The following is a 23,192-nucleotide window of genomic DNA, read 5'->3' on the forward strand; positions in this document are numbered from 1 at the left end:
AACAAAATAACAGCTATGTCTCCACCAACTAACAAAAAAGAAACACAGACTTTCCTAGGTGTTGTGGGGTTTTGGAGAATGCACATCCCAAATTACAGTCTGATTGTAAACCCACTCTACCAAGTAACTCGTAAGAAGAATGAGTTTGAATGGGGCCCTGAACAACGACAAGCCTTTGAACAAATCAAGCAGGAAATAGTCCATGCAGTAGCCCTTGGGCCAGTTCGAACAGGACCAGATGTAAAGAATGTGCTCTACACTGCAGCCGGGGAGAACGGCCCCACCTGGAGCCTCTGGCAGAAAGAACCTGGGGAAACTCGAGGTCGGCCTCTGGGGTTTTGGAGTCGGGGATACAGAGGATCTGAGGCCCGCTATACTCCAACTGAAAAGGAGATATTGGCAGCATATGAAGGAGTTCGATCTGCTTCGGAGGTGGTCGGTACTGAAGCGCAGCTCCTCCTAGCACCCCGATTACCGGTACTAGGCTGGATGTTCAAGGGAAGGGTCCCCTCTACGCATCATGCAACTGATGCTACATGGAGCAAGTGGGTTGCACTGATTACTCAGCGGGCTCGAATAGGAAACCCCAGTCGCCCAGGAATATTGGAAGTGATCATGGACTGGCCAGAAGGCAAATACTTTGGGATATCATCAGAGGAGGAGGTGGGTCGTGCTGAAGAAGCCCCACTGTACAATCAGTTGCCAGAGAATGAAAAGAAATATGCCCTGTTCACTGATGGGTCCTGTCGTATTGTGGGGAAGCATCGGAGATGGAAGGCTGCTGTATGGAGTCCTACGCGACGAGTTGCAGAAGCTGCTGAGGGAGAAGGTGAATCGAGTCAGTTTGCAGAAGTGAAAGCCATTCAGCTGGCTTTAGACATTGCTGAACGAGAAAAATGGCCAGTTCTCTATCTCTACACCGATTCATGGATGGTAGCAAATGCCCTGTGGGGATGGTTACAGCAATGGAAGCAAAACAACTGGCAGCGTAGGGGCAAACCTATCTGGGCTGCTGCATTGTGGCAAGATATTGCTGCTCGGGTAGAGAACCTGGCTGTGAAAGTACGCCACGTAGATGCTCATGTGCCCAAGAATCGGGCTACTGAAGAACATCAAAACAACCAGCAGGTGGATCAGGCTGCTAAGATTGAAGTAGCTCAGGTGGACCTGGATTGGCAGCATAAAGGTGAATTATTTATAGCCCGATGGGCCCATGACACCTCAGGCCATCAAGGTAGAGATGCAACATTGCAACATACAGATGGGCTCGTGATCGAGGGGTGGACTTGACCATGGACGCTATAGCACAGGTTATTCATGACTGTGAAACATGTGCTGCAATCAAGCAAGCCAAACGGTCAAAGCCTCTTTGGTATGGAGGACGATGGCTGAAATATAAATATGGAGAGGCCTGGCAGATTGATTACATCACACTCCCTCAAACTCGCAATGGCAAGCGCCACGTACTTACAATGGTGGAAGCAACCACCGGATGGCTGGAAACATATCCTGTGCCTCATGCTACCGCCCGGAACACCATCCTGGGCCTTGAAAAGCAAGTCCTATGGCGACATGGCACCCCAGAAAGAATAGAATCAGACAATGGGACTCACTTCCGAAACAACCTTATAGACACTTGGGCCAAAGAACATGGTATTGAATGGGTGTATCACATCCCCTATCATGCACCAGCCTCCGGGAAAGTTGAACGATACAATGGCCTGTTAAAGACTACCTTGAAAGCAATGGGCGCTGGGACGTTCAAAAACTGGGATACGCATTTAGCAAAGGCCACCTGGTTAGTCAATACTAGGGGATCTACCAACCGAGCTGGACCTGCCCAATCAAACCTGTTACGTACTGTAGATGGGGATAAAGTTCCTGTAGTGCATGTAAAAAATATGCTGGGTAAAACAGTCTGGGCTACTCCTGCCTCAGGAAAAGGCAAACCTATTCGTGGAATTGTTTTCGCTCAGGGACCTGGATATACTTGGTGGGTGATGCAAAAGAACGGAGAGGTCCGGTGTGTACCTCAAGGAGATTTAATACTGGGTGAGAATAGCCCATGAACTGAATTGCACCATGTTAAATAGTATATTATACTGTATGTTATCACTACCATGATTACTATAGGTGACTAATTAGAATGTATGGAAAAGAGTGTAACCTGAGCATGACATAAATGGTATGGAATAAAGGGTGGATAGATGTCCTGGTTTCAGTTAGCACAGAATTAATTTTCTTCCTAGTAGCTGGTGGAATGCTGTGTTTTGGCTTAGAATGAGAAGAGTGCTGATAACACCCCGATGCTTTAATTGTTGCAGAGCAGTGCTTATACTAAGCCAAGGACATCTCAGCCTTTGCTCTGTCCTGCCAACGGGCAGGCTGGGGGGTGCAGTAAGAGCTGGGAGGGGACAGACCCAGGACAGGTGACCCAAACTAGCCAAAGGGGTATTCCATACCATCTGACGTCATGCTAAACAATATATAGGGGTGGCTAGCCGGGGGGAGGGGGCCGGACTGCTCGGGGTTAGGCTGGGCATCGGTCAGCGGGTGGTGAGCAATTGCATTGTGCATCACTTGTTTGTACATACTATTATTACTTTCGTATTATCACCATTGTATCATCATTATTATTATTGTTATTATTATTTTGTTATTTTTTTTTTTTCCTGTCTTATTAAACTGTCTTTATCTCAACTCACGGGCTTCACTTTCCATTTCTCTCCCCCGTCCCAGAGAGGGAGGGGGGAGGGTGAGCGAACGGCTGCGTGGTGTTTAGCTGCCGGTCGGGTTAAACCACGACAGTCCTCTCTGAGCGTGTTGTTTCAGAGTATTTCAAGATGGATGAAAACACAGAATCTCCCCTGCCTTGTGCCCCATGTGCCTAACAAGTGTTATTTGAAAACTGTAAGGATTTTTCTTTGCCCACAGACTATATGAATCTGAGACTGAGGAAAAGTGTTTTATTACAAAAGTGTGTATTTTATTTTATTTTTCTCTCTTGTTGTGATGCAACTTTAAAATGTATTTTGTCTCCTGACTAAATTATCTTCTACCTAAACACACACACACAAAATCCTATCTAGTGGCCTATGCCATAGCTTTCAATTGTTGTAATCTCCTGAAGGAAACTGCTGAACATTCAGTCTGCTGCAAGGAAATGATTGCAAGAGCATATAGGGCTTGTCAGTGCATTCAGGCCTCGGCTTTGCAACATAGAAGAGCCATCTTGAACCATGAAGGCATTCAGGCAGGCCAAATTCTGTCAGAATGGGTGCTGGCAACTGTTCTTTGTGGGATACAGGCCCAGACAGAGCCTGAGGGAGGATCACAGAAAGCTGCCACCAGTATAGTCTTTGGTAACAATCTGACAGAGCAAAACAGATGCAGCAATTGAGATAACACAGCTGGTAATGGAGTAAAATAGCACCTGCTGATGGCTAAGCAAACAGAATTGGTGCTAGAAAAGACAAAAAGGCAATGTTAAAGATGGAACATGAGTTGGGGTGAAATCACTGGAAATAATGTGGGAATGCATCATGGAAAAACATTTAAAAGGGACTACGAAGAAGGTTGTGTAGCAGCACAGCTTACATAAAGTCATCCCCAGTCTAACAGATGCTATGGAAAAAACCCACAAAGCTAAGAATGGAGAAGAGAAGCTATAGAAGCACAAGGAGAAAAAAAAAAAAATGCATCCTATCAAGGGAGAACGGAAATGTGTAGGTGGAAATGTGATCCGTGTTGTACACAGGGACAGAGAAATGTTTAAATAAAACACTTCCATCTGGTTTACTCTCTGCTAGTGTTCTTCTTAAGTGAAGTGAAACCATTGAGTCAGAAGCCCTGTTCTGTGTATTTAATCATTTCACAGGGGGTGGGATATTTGAAGCTTTGGGAAAATACATCAGAAAGAAAAAAGATGCAAGAGATTCAAGGAAACTGTACAGGAATGAAACTGTTCTCAAGCGTTTTTCAGGGCAATAGGAGGATGAATATTTGGAGTGTGCAGTTGTCTTTGGAGATGCATATCTCTTTAGTATGCTGTTACTCAGCTGCATCTTTCAAGCTTGATTAATACTTAATGTGATTGTCTTTAAAATCTGTCAGCATTTGGCATGGATCAGATAAGCGGCTGTGACAGAAGTGCAAATATTTGTACTAGAGTTTTGTAGTCTGCTGTGGTTATGATTAATAAGTTTTGCTTATGCACCTCCAGAGATTGGTTTGTAAATTACCCTGCTTGGTTTATATATTTGAGCATTTTGATTTAATAATTTCCTATGGGTTTACTATCTTAAATAAAAAATAAATAGGTAGCAATACTGCTTAGAAGCTCTAGCTGGCCTATTTTAAGATACTTAAAAATCATGCCAATGTGGAACAGATACTGAATTGATCAGAAAGAGGATTCAATCACAGAAGATGCTCCCGGATAAGGAAATAGGAGCAAAGCAGTTCTTAAAAAAAGAATTTTCAGAAAAACATAAAGGGTGAAAGCCTTAAGCTAAAAATAAATTTCAGATGCTGTAAAGTGTAAAATTCACACAAATGAATGTGAAACAATGATTTAATTATTTAGGGGTAAAGCTTGAAGGAAGATATATATATATTTTAAATCTAAAATGGCAATTACATCAGAGACATTTTATGCCATCACTTCTTTATCTGAAGGGCACAAAACAATGGGGGTCTTTCTCTTCAAAATGGTCATGTTGTTAAAGATGAAAGGGAAAAAAAGAGCAAAGTGTTTGTTTTGCCTGTGTTCCTCTGGGTATTTTCTATTAGCATAGGTGTGTAGCAGCTCTTGGAAACATAAAGACAGTCAAAAACTATACTAGATAGAAACAAAAGCCAGTACTTGCTCCAAAAATCATAGCTAAAATTAAGTTAAAGGGACTTAGAACAGCTGAGGAAGGTAGCTAGTAAGAGATGAAAATACCTGTTGATATTCTTGATATTTATCACACCATAGATTCTAATTAAATGCTATAAGCCAGCTGAGGAGTCAAAAAGGAAAAATCCACACTGCCCTTTGGTAGTATGGCACTCAATGATCTTGTGGGATTCAGTCTCTGGAGAAAGATAATTACAACCTCTTGAACAGAACTGACATCTAATCCAATGGAGGTCTAAAACTACTTAAGCAAAGGAGACAGCACAGGTTTCGCTGATACCCTTGCTTGGTTTTCAGCCCAACTGTAACACAATGAAGACTGGATGTATTATCCAGACTGATACTTAACTGCTTCCCTTCCTCTCCTACACAGGGTTTCACCATTTTACGCCTCTGCCCTTTGATCCTACAGAGGACCTGTTTCCCAAAATGACCCTTATCTATGAGCCTATATCCTTCACAGTCTTTGGAATTTACTTTCCTACTCGCGTTTCCCTTCCATAAACTCTCCGCACTAGTTTTTAATCATGTGCAATTCAGGTTGAGTAAAAGGAGCAGACTTAGTGTGAAAACATATTTGTTAGGATGAAAATGACAAAATGAGACAAGACTCCTGGCAATAGTAGGGAAGGTCAAAATGTGCCCGTCCCTTAATAAAATAAAGAATATAAAAGCTACTAAGCTACTGTCTATCACTGCCTAGCAGTGTAACTTCTGACTAAAAATTCTAGCTCCCACATTTTGCCTGAAATCAACTCTAGGTAAACAAATTTTTACATAAACATTTTTAAGCGAATTCCTGTCCAATTCTGATTTCCTCCAGCCAGGAGGAATTTTTCCAAGCAAGATATTCAGAGGATGATACCCTCAAAACAGTTTAGAACTCCTCAAAGGACAATAATCTTTTACCAAACAAGTAGCACAACCATTTTGATAGAAATGATTATGTGGCAGTTCAGGTTGTGTTTTCGGTTTCTTTTGGAGGCTGTTAAGAGCTTTTGTTGCTTCTTTGAACTGAGAAACATATATGTTTGCACACAAATGCAACTTCAGCATGTAGCTACATTTTCTTATATGTGCTGGTTGTAGAGTGAGATGCTTGAAGCTGCATCTCAAAAGTTCTGAATACATAAATTGCAAACTACAGCTTGTCACTAGTGATTATTACTCCCCAAAAAACAGAATGACAAAAAAAGATATTGTCTTCATTTTAGTGATCTGAACACTAATGGAATCACTGAAAAGCCAGACATCTATAAAAGCTAGGTGGGTGGTTCTGTCTTTCTAAATATGCGGGCAACAAATTTTGGGCTGCAAAAAAACAAAACTTGTTTTATGTCAGAAACCCTACAAAGTGCACTGTACACCTTCTGATTCTGCTATTGTACATGTTTTCATACCATTCTACTACACTGCATCAAAATAATGCACTTACAACCCTGAGGGCTTCCCTCCCCTCCAAAGAAAGCTCAATAGGATAACATGTTCTCAATTACAAATTTGAAGGAGGAACCCTAAACCACCATGTCTGTTTTTCCAAAACCCAACAATAGTTGGGTGAAAAAGAAACTTTACTGCTGAAGATTGAAAAATCAACAAGCTCTCAGGCACTCAACCTGTTAGACAGGGTCTATGGATTCAGGCTCTTGGACTTAGATGCCTAAATCCTATCTAAATTCTATTTTGAGTTCAGCCTTTTGATATCTTATGTTCCATTTTAAAAAGGGCCTTAAGATATATCTCTTCTGCTGATCGTACTTTCAACTCTTCCTGGATTTCAGCCCAAGCTATTGCAACATTAAAGTTGGAAAGTACTTTAATCTCTAGATGGCTTGTCAGATATGCAGAAGGATTAGAGAGTGGGCCTTTGTTGTTTATTTTTAACTTCAGCTGTTATCTACCTGTTCTAGAGTAAAGGAGCAGGCATAATACCCTTGAATTTCTGATATACTTCTAATTCCTTTCCAAACATTTTCCCTGCTGACAGGCAAGTTCACAACAGCTGGGAGGAAAAAAAGCCCTCAAATCTCAGACCAAAGAACTATGGGATATGCACTCAGGCAGACAAGGACAAAAAAACGTAATCTCAATAGTACCTTGTCCTCAAATGCTGGTCAGTCAAGTGTTTTTTTGGCTGCTCAGACAGAGGCAATAAGCACTCACACAATGGAGAGCCTTCAAACCTAAAACTTACTTCCTCTCACGGTGCCTTAGGTACCTTTGGTTTTATAACGGTAAGGGTTATTTGTTTACAATTCTGTGGGCTTGCCATTCACCACTTACAGCTCTGAAGCTTTTCCTCTAAGCTGCTGAGGTAGTGCTTTTCCAGGGCCTCTGTGATAGTGTTCCCCCTGCTGTTTCCATGCTGCTTTTCTCTTGCTGTTATTCCCACAGCCTTGCACCTGCAGTCCCTCATATTGCTGTCATAGTGGATTTTTCATAAGAAGCAACTGCCACTGGTGTGAGACTTATCTTCTTCAACTTTCCTCATCCCCCCTATCCCTACCTCTATGGTATAGCTTTTGGTTTATGTTAGGAGACACAAAATGCACAACAAGCTTTAACAGTCAGCAGGCAGCACCTGGCCCTGATCAGAGAATGCTCCAAACAGTACTGACAGTAAGAACAACCAAGAGTCAGTTCCTAAATCCTTCTTTAAGTCTGTCCCTACAATTTTTGTTTCCTCCCAAAATCAAAAGACTAGCTGGATGACCTCCATAAACAAAAAGACAATAAGCAACTTAACTGTTGGTATTTAATCCTACTAGTTACTTATAGTTTACTAAATTACATCATACAGACTCATCTCAAGACTTTTTATCAGCATTGGAACAGTTGAAGTTTGTCACATGAAATAAGAAGTACCTGCAATGAAGACAAGGGAAAGAGGCAGAAGCTGGCACTCGGCAACAAAAAACTACCTCCCAGAAGGCAAACCCAGCCATGGTCACCACCAGGCAGCAAGTGCTCACCAAGAAGGCTGTGGCAATCCAGACCGAGTGCCTGCACAAAGATGTGGCTGTTCACGTCTCTGGCTGCAGAGTGCCTGAGCTTGTTGCTTCCAAAGGTCGGTGACAGAGATACTGCCTGCATGAGGTGCTTTTGCTGCCAACACAAAATATGATGCCTACAGTGAGCCTTTTTTTGAGGGGAGGAGGATGTTTCCTTTTCACTTTCACAGCAGCCTCCCCACCCATCCTGACTCCTCCTAATATCAACAGCAGGAAGGCTGGCATTGCTCAAAGTAGACCTCCACAAAGCAGACAGCAGGGCCACGACTGTTTTGCTGCTCTTTTATGGTTTGGCCTTCTACCCAACTGTTTACTTATGCTTATTAGCAGGTGTTTTGCACAGCCTACCTCTGAAAGTCAACAACAATCACTGATAATTGCTGGCAATGGTACAGGGACACTCATTGACAATCAGCCAGTGTATGGCAACAACAATCTGTCACTGAAATGCATACCCAGAATGTTGCCACAAACTCATTGTTTGTGAATCAATTTCAAGCAATTACTGACCACACTCCAGCAATCAGACGTAGATGAATCATCGTCATCAGCTGACACAAGAAATTCATGGCTGTTTGTTATTCATTTCTAATTACTACCACCAATTGTCAATAAGTCAATATTGGTCATGAGCAATCATCAATATCTAGCACTAAAGATCATTTGCTTTGCCACTGTATTTAATCAACTGCATAAACTGTGCTCTTCTGTATAGACTAGTTCATCAAGTTTAGAACATCACACCTGTTATTTATTCCCAGCATGCAGGAACACAATACTGCCATATTCAAAAGACTCAGGATTTCTCTCAATCCAGAATCCCAAATCCTTAGATTTCTTCGGAAATGCATCTGCAACATGCCTTTGATGTCCATTTCCAAGTAGAAATCTCAAACAACAGAAAGCATTAAATATTAAGAAAGGGAGTTCTAGCAAGCATCTGAGTTTCAAAACAACATTCACCAGTTTTTTTTTATAATAATTTTATAATAAGTTTGCATTTGTTTATAATATTCTAAAGCATTACTGTGCAAGATAGCAACCAAAAGCTTTGCAGATTGTCCATGTATATAACACCATGCTGAACATTAACAAGAATGCTGTGTAAACACAGGAGAAGTTTATCAGGACAAATTCAAAAGCATTAGTATGGAAAAACTGATTAGTTATAATTATTGCATAGAATTATTGAGCTACAGCAGAACTCCACCCTTCTTGTTCACAGCAAACTGGATTCTTTAAAACACTGTGAGAAATACCTAAACTGTTGGATGGATAGGCATAAGAATTTATCCCTCAGATATTCTTACAATGTCATTCACCCTCTTGGATAAAGAAAAAAATCAGTCAGAAAATTAATAACCTACCAAGTTATATCTGACATTTATGGATGTGATCAGATCACATTCTTTGTATGGGTCATCATTGCCTCCAATTAGATAGATAAACCATTCCTCTTTATAGATCTTTTTCCTATATTATGTCTTGCTTGTCGTAACCTCTTTTGATGACTGACATATACTATGCACATGTGTATAGGAACACGGATCCTTGCTAATCACATATATTTATTCTTACAGCTCTAATGCAAAAATAGCTATGAAAGATACTGTCAATAATCAAATTCTCGTCTCCATGGAGACATCACCTGCATCTTAACAAAATTAAAAATCAAAAAATTGCCGTGAGATGTAACAGCAACACCCTATCAACCCTTTTCAACACACTGTTCCATTTCCCCTTATGTCTACTCACAGTCCTGTCAACACACGGATGCAGAAAGTAATCCAGAGGTGTATGTGCAATAAGTAAAGGGAGGGGGAAGTGGGAAGCATATCATGCCAAATGGCCCTCAGAAAGAATGTCAGGAGAGGACACCTGCTAGCTCCACACAAACTCCATTTTTTTGTCCCCAGAGATTCTCAGAAAATGCTTTCACATTGTAAGGGGCACGGAACCAAAACCACAGACAATAATTCCATGATTTGAGGCTTACTAAGGTCAGTACCTCTAAATGAAACTCATGTGATTTTAATCCTATGTTGCAATACATCCTAGGTTCACACAATATTCAGTTTAGGTTTCTCAAAAGGGCAGAAATATTGGCAACACCATAAAGACAATGCAAGCTGATCAGGGTTCCTGAGTACTGATTCATTGTGACCCCATCATTTGCAATGTTTGAGTCTCTGTATACAGTTGTTTTGCCTTCCCAAACTCCTATCTCATTCTAATTTTGTCATATGCCAGGCTATAATCAGAACGGGAGCATATGGCTGCAGAGAAGTTGAGAGATACTGATCAGAAATTTTCTTTTCAGTAAAGCTTTGGAATGTCACAAACATTATCTTATTGTTTGGTTTAAATTACATCACCAAATTTGGTTGTGCAGCACATGACATCTCACATTTCATACCATGTGGTTTGGGCAAATAAACAGTAAAATATCCCAGCAGTGTCTTTAACCACCCACAGCAGAATCACTTGAGCTATCAGGTTGGACAGGGTTATGTGAAGCAGCTCTGTGGACATGGCACAGTTATTTGGCTGTTTCAAATTAAAAATGTGCCTTTTTTGTGCCAGATGTACATCAGGGATTTTGAGGTCTGTGCAAACATTTATGTGAGGCACTGCCTGAATTATATTCCTTTTACCAAATGCTAAAAAACATTGTTTCATTCATCTCAACAATCACTGAAACAGAAACTCAGCAGCTAGGCAAAGTGTGATAGAACAGCAGACAAAAATAAAATATGCCCAGTATCAGTAGTGAAAATAACAACTTTGATGTTCTCCTTTTTAGTTTACTTCCAACATGGTGCAGTTACATCATTTTCAGGCTTTACTTTCAACATCTTTGACTAATTAAACCATTTCATCCATTTCAGCCTCTGTATTGTGAACAGAATTCTGTAAGGCAAGTAAGATTTGCAGCACCAGAATGACTCAGGTGTACATGCTAAGGGGAAAATATTAGAAACCACTGATTCACTTTCAGTAAAATTTGTGCACGTTCAACAATTTGTTATTGAGTGCTAAACTATGTCTGCAGAAGTAAGGACACAAATCCTATATGGAAATTGAAAACAAATAAGCAGGCTATTTAAACGTTTGTCCAATTAGCACAAGGTGGAATCTTACCACCAGTTTGTGTTTCTCCTGATTATTAAAAGTCTTTGTAAAAAATTCTTAGTAGAGAAAAACTGAAGTCTTTTTATAATGCCACTACTAAAGATATTTCCCCGTGCTTTTGTTTGTTTGTTTGTTTGTTTTCTTTGTTTGTTTTTGGTTTTGTTTTTGGCTAAACTACACTACAACAAATTATTGCTCATTTGGTGGTTTCTTCAGCAAGTTGAGTATTTGGGAGAACCTGGACTTCATGACTTAAGGAATCATTGTCTTTTCAGGTTGTGGGATTATTTAAAACCAAAGTTTTCTCAAACTTTATTTTGCACTTCATATTCCTGTACCTTACCAATGTAAGTCCCTAACCTGTTTGCCCTTGGAAACAAAGTGTTTCACAACCAGAGCAGAGGGAATCAAACTACTGTGCTAAAAGAGGCATTGCGACTGCTGCGGCAACCACTCTAATTTTCCTTAAGTCACATGTGAAATTCCAGCCTTCCCCGATCATAACACCAGGTTTTGAAGGAGTAAGACTGAGAGCATTTCATGTACTAATAGCTTCTCTAGAATCAATTAATGACAAGTGGCTTACTACTTGCTTCCAATCATCTCTTGTCGAATAAATATCACCTTGTTAATAATTCAACATCACCTTGCTGCTATTTGTATTCACATGTACTTTAGCCCTGTAGACAAAAGACAGTATTAATTGGCTAGCTGTTCATTTTCCATTTCATGCTCCAAAGAATGTATTTTTTAATAGGTACTATGTATTTTGTCTGAATACGAACTACATCTGGCTTTGGATATGCGAATATATTTGCATAACCAAGATACAATACAAGAGATTTCAGACTTTAAAAGGGTTAGACGTAGCTAGCAATTAAGGCTACCATCATGGGTATACATTAATCTTAATCCACATCCCACAAAGGGGTTGAGAATCTTCATTTCTGTAGCTAGTAGCAGAAGTATCTGATGAGAAGGTTATATCAAAAGATTAAAAGAGGCCATGACCAAAAATCATTGCTTTTAATCAGTGTTACCCATCAGAGCATTTAGATTTATGTCTACTACCAGAGTATGATATAGGATAGCAACACACACTCGCTCCTTTCAAGAGGCTTTTGCAAAGTCTGGCTGAGCCCTGTACTTTAAGTAGAGAGATGTTCCTGAAACTCCTTCATTATGTGCAGAGCAGCAGAGGTAAAATGGACATGTAGACCCTAATAGGAAACAAAGGGAAGACAGGGAAACAAAAAGGTATGACTCTAAAGGCCACATCCTGAAGTCCAGTAGCAGTTTAACATAGATGAATAAGGTTAGCATACTACGATTTGGTTATGAAACATCTTGAGACCAATACGACAGTGCAATACCAACCTGTCACACTGTGATAAATCTGTGTAGCTCCATGCATTGACAAAGTGTCATTCAGCTTTTCAAGGTTCAGCCTTGATAGCTTGTACCAAATAGACTATGCAAGGTCATAATTAGTAATCAGAACATGCTATCTTGTTTTCTGAATCCATGCAGAACCAAAACCAGTAATGCTGTCTTCTGCATCATAATGAAAATACTTCAAGTATGTTCTGAAAAAAATTGCTTTATAAACTTTTTGATTTATTTTTTTTTCCAGAAAAGAGTATTAGGTCTTCAGCAAAAGCTTCCTCAATGCAACATATTTACTACTAATGTTAAAGTAACTTACTTAAAAAAATGAGCAACAAATAATGATGCACAAATCTCTTAAAACTTCTGCTTTCATGATGCCAAGCATTAAAAAGGGTGGGGAGGTTGGACAATAGATTGGATGTGAACACTATCATATTTACAAAAACATTAAGCAGTCTTTAGGCAGTAATGAGTTTAACATATGTTCTAATCCACATTTGTTGTTGTTTAAACAACATAGGAGATCACAGTTTCAGCCTACTCATATTAGTGAAACTTCTCTAGGCCGAAATTAAGGCACTCCAGCCTCCTAACCAACTCTCCTACCTTAAGTATAAGCTTCTAGCATGAACAACTTATTATCTGCCTATTTATGGGACAAAAAGCCAAAATGAAAACGCAACAAATAACATACTTCAAAATATCAGGGGGAGATAGATCTTCTCATTAGAGCAGGTAGAGGACCTCTCAATATAAACATAAGATTCAAACATAACCCAGTTCCTCCAAAACACTATTTCACCACACTTTATAGCAACTACTGAAATGCCTTCATAGAAGGGGTGAACTTAAGAGCTGTTCCCACCTGATTGCTCTTGCTCTATGAGCATAAGAACATAGACTTTACTCTTCTAGTTTTGCCACCATATTTGCTGAACCTCCATTAGTCCCTCCTTATAACATTTTGTCCATCACAACTGGCCACAGATGCTGGAAGTGAAATAGAAACGGGGCAGGAAGCTGGAAATCAGGACACTACAAAATTTGCTAGTCTTCACAGAGGCAATAAGTAGTGTCTTTAGGGTTAAGTTAAGTTGATATAACCTATACTTTCTGAATAAATAAGTTAATGGAAAATTTCAAAGTAAATGGTACAACTTTCCAGCAGGGGTAGGAATTTAATTGTTTTTCCTTTTTCTATTTTTTAGCACATAAGCGGTGATAATAGGACAATCAGCTTTGAGGCTTTTTCCTTTCTGCTGCTGCTTATTAGTTTACTCAGGTTAATGAGGTGTGCCCCTCCTAACCTTGATTCTAACAGGTGGTAGGGAACAAACCTGTCATCTGCAAGATGCCAAGGAGAGCTCAACACAGTCTGGTGACACTTTAGGACCAACCTAATCCTTTTTTTTTTTTTTTGGCCTTGATCAACAGCTTTCCTTAAAGCTAAAATATGTCTTCTGTTCAGATGGCTTTCTACTGCGCATGAACATACATTCACTGCTGTACATAAGTTTATAAATCCTGAAGAAACCTTCAATTTTATCTGTGTACAGCAGTTTCCTTTGTTACCTGCCTTAAACAGCTCTCATTTCTCACCCCAGAGAAGCCTTTTAGTTTGTTGAAGTAGTTCATGAATACAAAATACTTTTGACCCTTAGGGAAGAAAACAACTTGAACAAAGTTCTATGTATTTTATGGTGCACTACATTAAGGAAGGATGTATGAGTAAACATGCCATGCACTAGCTCTATGGTGTTCTCGTTACAACTGACGGCGGTCTTCTTCCTGCCTGTCTTGGTTGTTTCAGGTTGCAGAGAAAATCAGCACATTTGAATGTCTAGCCAGTCTGTCACTTCATCTTTGGCTGCTGTACATGAAAGAGAACAAAACTTGACATACATTTGTGAAGACACTATTTACCCTGAAGTGCATGTTCGCTCAGTGGCTTCATCTAAGCCACTGGAAAACTGTGCATGTTGGAGAAGGCATTCCTCTCACTTCACTGAGCCAGAGCCACAGAACAGGCAAAGCCTCATAGCAGGGAGAGAAAGGCATCTGCCATTGCTATTGCAATCAGCCATCACTCCACTGCCCTGAGGAACCTAAAACAAAGCATCTGGCTAAAGAAGCACAAAGGCTACTATTTCTTGCAGGCTTTGTACTTCACTATTTACGGCATCTAAGTAACTTACAGTAAGGAGTTGAAAGTACTTCTGCAGACTTCAAGAGCACTGGGGTAAAGCAAAATGATGCAACTGGGATTAAGCAGCTGGAATTTAGGCTGGATATCAGCAAATCTTTTGAGAGGTGGAATTAATAGAATGGAACTGCTTCTCAAAGATGTAAAACACTACAAAGCTTGTGTAAAACAGTAGAAATGGAAGCTGGCACTCAATAGTCCTATCAGACACTAATTCATTTGTCCTTGCATGGAAACACTATGAATTAAGAAGCTTCTTAGTATATACTTACTAGGATTAACAGCCTTACTATTTGTCAGCAAGTAGGAATATTTATGTTATAGAAAGACAAAAAGTGCGGAGAAACTATCACTGTTTTTTCATGTGATGTTTTATACAGCTAGAGGAATTTGCATGGTGTTCAGGGCTGCTGTTTTAAATGCTCATTATGAGCTTCCACACAACAAATGCCACAAACAATGCCACTTTCTGAACTAGACTTTTTCATGAGTATCTTTCTTGGGTCATACGTCCAGATCTTACTAGCAGTTGATCCTACTATTAACATTAGTAACAATAGTTAACTTTGAATTTTCAATCTATAAAAAAGTCTAGGAACTAGGAAAGTTCAGACAATGGTTAAGATATTGCATGTTATAAGAACCTGCAGATTTCTATATGGTGGCTACAGTCAGATTAGTGACATGGTCCATTTTAGCAGAGGTATGTCCTGCAGTTCAGCCACCTTGACTTGGCAATCCTTTGTGTACATACTTAACATTTTGACATTGTCTTCCATCAAACTATTGGACTGGAGATAATGCACATTAGCAGTAATACATTTATACGCATATTTAATTGCAGAATGTTTAACCTCACTGCCAAATAAATTATCACCCAATTGTAAAACTTTATTGCTTGAGGTATATCATCTCTACAGAAACTGGATATGTGTAAGCACTATTTAACTGTAGTACGTTCTGCAAAGGTTACCTCACAGAAAGAAAAATGTCCTTTTGAATCTGTTTTGTCTCAAAGGCCATGTTTTTCTTATGTTACCAATATGGAAATGTTGCTGAATTCCACCTGTGTTTTTGCAGGTCACAAGTCTTCAAAGCTTCCAAAGTACTGATGACCTCCATTCACTTTTTTGTTCTCTGATGATTTTTGTGTATCTTTTTCAATGTTTTTGTGTAATATTTTAATGTTCAAATACTAGTCCTGAAAATTCCCCCCTGAACAAGTAAAGGAGGCCCAGAACTGTCTTCTAAATCTCACAGTGCTAATAATTTCAGTTACATCTAGCAGACTCTCCATTCTCAGCATTAGTGCTGGCAATCTCATTTCACATTTTGTTTGAGACAGAGCTGTGTTCTTTTAAAGGAAGATTGGGACTTCTACAATCTAGGTTGGAACTGTGCTTTTCTGTATGCTAGCTACAAAGAATGCACAAGCTTATATTCTTATATAAACATATAGATAGATATAGAGAACATATATATTTACACAGAGATAGAGAACATACATATACAGAGAACATACATATTTATATAACACTAATCTGTGTTCTTTTCAGGCCTCTCTCTGTCAATGGCAATAGGTGGTTTATGGAGAGCTTCAGCTAACATGGACCTCTGTGAATAGACACAAAGCTTCTCATAAATACAGATTAAATATGAGATACTCAACACTATAGTAATAGTCTTCATTCCTGAACATGCTGTCGTTGGTGTCACAACAACCTTAGTCTAAGTCTAAGGACTTTGTAAGGACATTTGTAAGCACTTGAAGGGGAAGCAGGCGATCAGGCCCAGTCAGCATGGCTTTATGAAAGGCAGGTCATGCCTGACGAACCTGATCTCCTTCTATGACAGAGTGACGCGCTGGGTGGATGAGGGAAAGGCTGTGGATGTGGTCTACCTTGACTTCAGCAAGGCTTTTGACACCGTCTCCCACAGCATTCTCCTCAAGAAACTGGCTGCTCTTGGCTTGGACTGGCGCACGCTTCGTTGGGTTAGAAACTGGCTGGATAGCCGGGCCCAAAGAGTCGTGGTGAATGGAGCCAAGTCCAGTTGGAGGCCAGTCACTAGTGGCGTCCCCCAGGGCTCGGTGCTGGGGCCGGTCCTCTTTAATATCTTCATCGATGATCTGGACGAGGGCATCGAGTGCACCCTCAGTAAGTTCGCAGATGACACCAAGTTAGGTGCGTGTGTCGATCTGCTTGAGGGTAGGAAAGCTCTGCAGGAGGATCTGGATAGGCTGCACCGATGGGCTGAGGTCAACTGCATGAAGTTTAACAAGGCCAAGTGTCGGGTCCTGCACCTGGGGCGCAATAACCCCAAGCAGAGCTACAGGCTGGGAGAGGAATGGTTGGAAAGCTGCCAGGCAGAGAAGGACCTGGGAGTGATGGTGGACAGTCGGCTGAATATGAGCCAGCAGTGTGCTCAGGTGGCCAAGAAGGCCAACGGCATCCTGGCTTGTATCAGGAACAGCGTGACCAGCAGGGCTAGGGAGGTGATCGTCCCCCTGTACTCAGCTCTGGTGAGGCCGCACCTCGAGTACTGTGTTCAGTTTTGGGCCCCTCGCTACAAGAAGGACATCGAGGTGCTTGAGCGGGTGCAGAGAAGGGCGACGAAGCTGGTGAGGGGCCTGGAGAACAAGTCCTACGAGGAGCGGCTGAGGGAGCTGGGCTTGTTCAGCCTGGAGAAGAGGAGGCTCAGGGGTGACCTTATTGCTCTTTACAGATACCTTAAAGGAGGCTGTAGAGAGGTGGGGGTTGGCCTGTTCTCCCACGTGCCTGGTGACAGGACGAGGGGGAATGGGCTTAAGTTGAGCCAGGGGAGTTTTAGGTTAGATGTTAGGAAGAACGTCTTTACAGAAAGGGTTGTGAGGCATTGGAACAGGCTGCCCAGGGAAGTGGTGGAGTCACCATCCCTGGAAGTCTTCAAAAGACGCTTAGATGTAGAGCTTAGGGATATGGTTTAGTGGAGGGCTGTTAGCGTTAGGTTGGAGGTTGGACTCGATGACCTTGAGGTCTCTTCCAACCTAGAAAATTCTGTGATTCTGTGATTCTGTGACATCAACTTAAGAATTTAGTAACTTCATTTCAGTCTCCTCTATTCACTTTTGCATACTGCCAGAGTATTCAAAGGCCACTGTTTGAGCATTTAAAATTAGTTACAATTGCAATTAGTCTCCCTACACTACTCATGACCATCTCCAGGTGTCATAATGCTTATTTTATCGACAAGTACAAGAATGCTAGTAAAAGCCTTATCCTTACTGGATCTGCTTGAGCACCTTGCTTCTAGGAATGTTATTTCTATTACATATAATTCACACTTTTATTTATCTTCTGCTAGCTTTTCAAAGCTACTTGGAGCCAGTGGTCATGCTCTTCAACTGTATTTCCACAGATGAAAACATCACCTGTGAAGACTTATATAACTCTCGACATTATTAAAGATGTGTTTTATTTTCCAGTGAAAAAAGTCAGGTGCTAAACGTAGCCTAGAAGCCAGTCTGGATAAGCTGTATTTCCTAATAAATATCTCATGCTAAGAAAGCATGCTGTTTCTTGAAGTTAACAGCCAAATCTGCTGATACCAGATACTTTTCCATGGTTGATGCATCGAACATAAAAGACTGTTCTAAGAATGTCCTTATTTATATATATATTTATATATACTATATATATATATGCCCTTCATTTTTATATATTTCATTTGTTATTTGGAGTGAATAAGTAGAGAGGAAATAATACAATTTTTTGTCCACAGTGACTGATGTGTAATGTCGTTTCTCTTGGCTCCCTTGCTTGCTCTGTGATTCCAGGGGAAGTGGCCTCTTCCCAGTCTGTCTTTTGCCTTGTGTTTTGAGAGACTAGAATTTTCCAAGGGGCAGGAATCACAAGACAAATAGCATTTTCCACTTTAAACTGTTACCTTTAGAAAGCCTCCCAATATCCTGGAACACCTTTCTGATATTTACTTCAGTTGTTCCAATTTCCTGCCTTCCAAAAATGTACATGTTTTAATTAATTATACATCTTATGCTATGTAATCTTAGGAGCTGAATCTTTAAGCATTTGTTATTTACTCATGCATTTATTTCATCTGCTTCCTCAGTGGGGCTAACTGCAATAAGTCTTCGTGTAAGCAAAATCTTCAGTTTTACCCACTTATCTTACACTACAGCATTTCTCCTACAGTGCTAATATTTTCTGGCATCATGTTGATTTGGCACTGTCTCCAACTTTGTTCAAAACTGTCTATTACTTTTCTGAGTTTCCCTATCTGCAATGATATTGTTGTCATTCTCTGTTCATACTGTGGGCATAAATTATCACAACTTACTATGAGCTTATTGCATTTGCCATGCTTTTCCAAGTACCAGGCATTTCTTCAGCTTGTGGCATTTGTCACAAGAAGCACAATTTACTATGATGCTGACTTCTGTCTTCAGTTTCTCTTTGCTTGTTAGCCTAAGGTTTTGCAATTTCTTATCTGATCTGTGCCACAGTTAGCTCCCTAAAAGACTGTAATGTCTCACTAGCTTTAATAATTTGCATATCCTTGTATGTTTTCATCTTCTTTTTATATTCTCTCATACACATCACCCATATTTTTGTATAGCATCCAGTATGCTGTACAGTTCACTAATACAGTCTCATAATGGCATATTTTAACCAGAAATAGTGGAAAACTAATGTAAAGATCAGGCACTCCCTGAACAGCTGTTATCAAGAGTCTGATTGACTGTTCTTTTTTTTTTTTTTTTTTTTTTTGAAAAAAAAAAAGACATGCTCAGTCCTTTTCCAGTTACTCTTCATCAATTTCACAGGTTTGAGATGTGATAGTAATTTTAGATCTGTTTTGTGCAGTCTTCTTAATCAGTGATCACTCTAAAGCCAAGAATTTGTCAACATCAACTTCATTCATTGTTTATGTTGTGTTAATGTGTTTGCACTGCTTAAAATTAACTTCTATGCAACGACTCATTTAAATGATTCATGCAAGAGCCTCTTCATTACAAGTTAAAATCCTTGTAGCTCCTGCACTGTACTCTGCTGAAAAAAAAAAAAAAAAAAGATGGTAAATTTTGAATTTTGCTAGCTGTGATGTTTTATTGTCACAAAGACTGTTTTTGATGTGCAAAACAGTTACTTGTCTTGAAAATGTATTTCCTCTACATTCTGACAAAATTCAGTCTGAACTGAAAATAGCACTGGCCATATCTCATCAGCAGACTGAAATTTCCCACCAAGGTTCATACCTAGATGCTAGTTGTGAGTACCCAGAGGACTCAGTCTAAGACACATTCTTAGCAGGGTGTTGTTAAGACAGAGATTAAATTCAAAGCCATACAACTGCTTAACTTAATATGAAACACCACAGCAGAGACAGATTCACTTAATGTTTGTGCTTCATTTGAAGCAGGATGTCTCGTATCTGCTACAAGTGACTCAATTCTGCTAGAAGAGAATCTGGAGAAGGATGGAAAATATTTATTATGGCAAACCACAGTCATAAACAAACAACATTAAGGCATTCAATCTCACAAAGCACAGGTAGACCTTCTCTGAGCTGCAAAGACTGTCTGAAGTGCTGGGATGCTATGATCGGTACAAACTGATTTCTCATAGTGAAAAGAAATTTTAATTTGTCTGCAAATACTTGTGCATTTTGTATTATCTTTTCCTTGAAGCTGAGGTATGTCAGAAGAATGATGGGAATTTACAACAATGCTTAAAGTACAAACATTTTGTAGAAGCTGATAAATACAACAAGTTGCCATAGGAAATCATTATATCAAAACCAGATGCATTCTCATTCAGTGAATATTGAGAAAATGTCTTCTTATATTTGTTAGAGAAGTTTCAAACCTTATTTCCTTAACACTAAAAATGAAGACTATCTTATATGTACAGAGAGAAAGATTCTCACCAATGCATAAGCACTGCAGTCTCATTAGTTTTATTCACAAAGATAATGAGGTAGGAAACACCAGGTAGTTGAGGATTTACAACCCTAAGAAGATCGGTAAATAAAAGCAACAGATTAGCCCAATATTATTGATTCCTGCCATTTAAAGTCTCTTCTGATGGACTTAATAGGCAATATATATCATTTTTAGAAGAGGTTTTGGAATGATGAGCATCTAAATCAGGAACACACATAGTCAAGTAGGCTGACAGAAATCCATCTTTTAATCTGATGGCAGGAACGCATGTAGAATTTGGAGAGATTTATGCCAGGACTCAAGGAATATAATATTCATCTTGAATTAACTAATTTTTGCAATCAATGTACTGTGAGTGATACAGTGCTGCCAGGAAAGATTTGTAGCCTGCCTAAGGTACCAATTACCTTCCATTTTCTACAATAAAAGTGTCTAGTAATATGAGTGATAGCAGCAAATTTTACACATCACTGACGATGAAAATGAATGTACTTTCCATCATGTCTGGAAACAAATTTTGTAAATAGCATGAAATAAAATGCAGAAAGGGAATCACTGGAATTTATGCAGGAAAACTTCACTTAGTATTTTTACATATTTGTTTTTTCTTCTAGTGACAATTCCCATTAAGACTGATTTTTCAACCTTAAATCACACTAGAAAAAAGTGTTATTGGGAGATGCTAATTCTCATCAAATAAAGGGTGAGCCAAAACAGCATAATCTAAAACCAACCCAGCATGAAGTAAAAATGCTATCTAAAGCAATGCTTCAAAGCTAATTAGATCACACTCTTGGCATATACCACCACAAGTCTTTCAGATTTCCTAGGATCAGTCTTGTGTTGCAGACACTTGTCAAGTCCTGGGCATTGACTGTGGGACTCTCCCATATGATCCTGTCTCATACGCTCTAATCAGAGTGCTGGCAAATCACAGATTCCCAGAACAATCCATGGCTTCTCTCCTAGTTGAGAATCTGACATATCAGACTCAACCGATCAAACTGTTTGAATAACTCTATCTAGAGCAATATGATGCCATAGGTACTTTAGCAGTATTTCTTTTCTAAGCAAAAGTGAAAAGACAGTAAATAAAAATGTAGGTTTTTTTCACTATTTAAAAAGAAATAATGATTCTGTGCCTAAGGAAAGGAGGTTGAAGATAAAATGTAGGTCAGACTTGCAATATGGCATGAAAATAATCATCACTGAAGCACTGAGAATGAAGTCAGATTACTTTGATTTGAGCATTTGAAAAGCTGTGAGCATTTGAGAATTGCCTGTGGGGCATACCCAAAAGAAAAGTTTATAGAGTTCTTTAAATACACTCCTAAGGATCAATGGGCCACAGGGAAATTTATCAGCAGTGCCCGTCAGTCCCAAGAAGAAATTTCCAAGGGCTAACACATATAAAAACACAACCATTTGGAAGGTTGTTTTAGAAAGTGGATGATTCTACAATTGTGTGTGTGCATGTATTAGCAAGGACACAGCTCCAGCTTTGCTTATGACTGGCAACTAGAATTCTTATGTACACAGGGGATTATTATTTTTTTCTTCAAAACTGCACATAGAGAGTTTGAGTTTGAGTCTGAGTAGTGCTGGCTCATGCCAGCTGGACAGGACATCCGGTACAAATCAAGTTTGTGTACATGCTGGTATAATATAGCCCACTATGCAGCTCACTGAGCTACGTTAATCCTATTTTGTCCTTTCCGATATTGCTGTCTTTCATGACATGTCTCTTGGCTTGGCTGCTTATAAATTGCCACAAGGTGTCCCAAGCCAGACATGAAGCTGTAGGTGAGCATTCAGGGTGAGAAGAGAGTAGAACCATAGCTGTGGTGCCTCATTCATAGGCAACATCCTCATGCACACTATCGAGGCATACTAGCTAACCAATAGGTGCACATATAACTTTTTATTCTTCACATTTTTAAATACAATGTTTGCTATTATGCAGCAATGCAACCTTCATCTTGACATTTGCCCTACGCCCTCCTACTAGGCAAGTGGGTTCCATGCTTCAGCAGTCACAGGAGTCCTCTGCTCAGAGAAAAGCTTGGAATGGGAAGAAGTACTGAGAATTATAAAGAGATCCAACCTCACACCATATTTCCATGCCACTTCAGTTGTCCTTGGAGGTCACTGAGACACAGGAGCAGGTAAGGCGGCCTAAAGGGAGAAGCTGCTATATGACAGTGGCTTCCATGTGCTATGATACTGGAAGTAGTTTCTTAAGCCAATTTGGCAAAAGAAACAATGAAATCTACACATCAGATCCAGGATCCGATTACTGTAAGATGAGGTGAAAATAAAATGAAAACCTACACCACATCTTTACTGGATACACTGTCCAACTGGTATAAGATGGGGAAGATGGAATTAAATCAATAAGCTTTTTAAATGGGAAAGATTTGAAGAGCCAGGGCTTAACTTAATGAGACCCTAACCTCTGGTCTCAGCTAAACCTTCCTTAAAAGATAAATAATATAATTGATTCAGAAAAGATCTTAGAAGCCTTCGCAGTACTAATGGCACTACTTACAGGCCAAAAATCACAGAACAAAATGATAAGCAAAGTACTGTACCTTTCTCAGATGCTCAGTGGGTGGC

The 23,192-nt window shown here is 39.8% G+C and overlaps 1 long non-coding RNA gene across 1 annotated transcript in view; it reads right to left on the minus strand.

Moving 5' to 3' along the window:
* LOC311438068 overlaps positions 1-23,192 on the minus strand; it is a 179,533-nt gene that overhangs the window by 118,599 nt on the left and 37,742 nt on the right. The gene's annotated exons all lie outside the window — the stretch shown is intronic.

The sequence above is a fragment of the Aythya ferina genome, assembly GCF_964211825.1.
Source record: "Aythya ferina genome assembly, chromosome: 5".
In the NCBI taxonomy this organism is placed as follows: domain Eukaryota; kingdom Metazoa; phylum Chordata; class Aves; order Anseriformes; family Anatidae; genus Aythya; species Aythya ferina.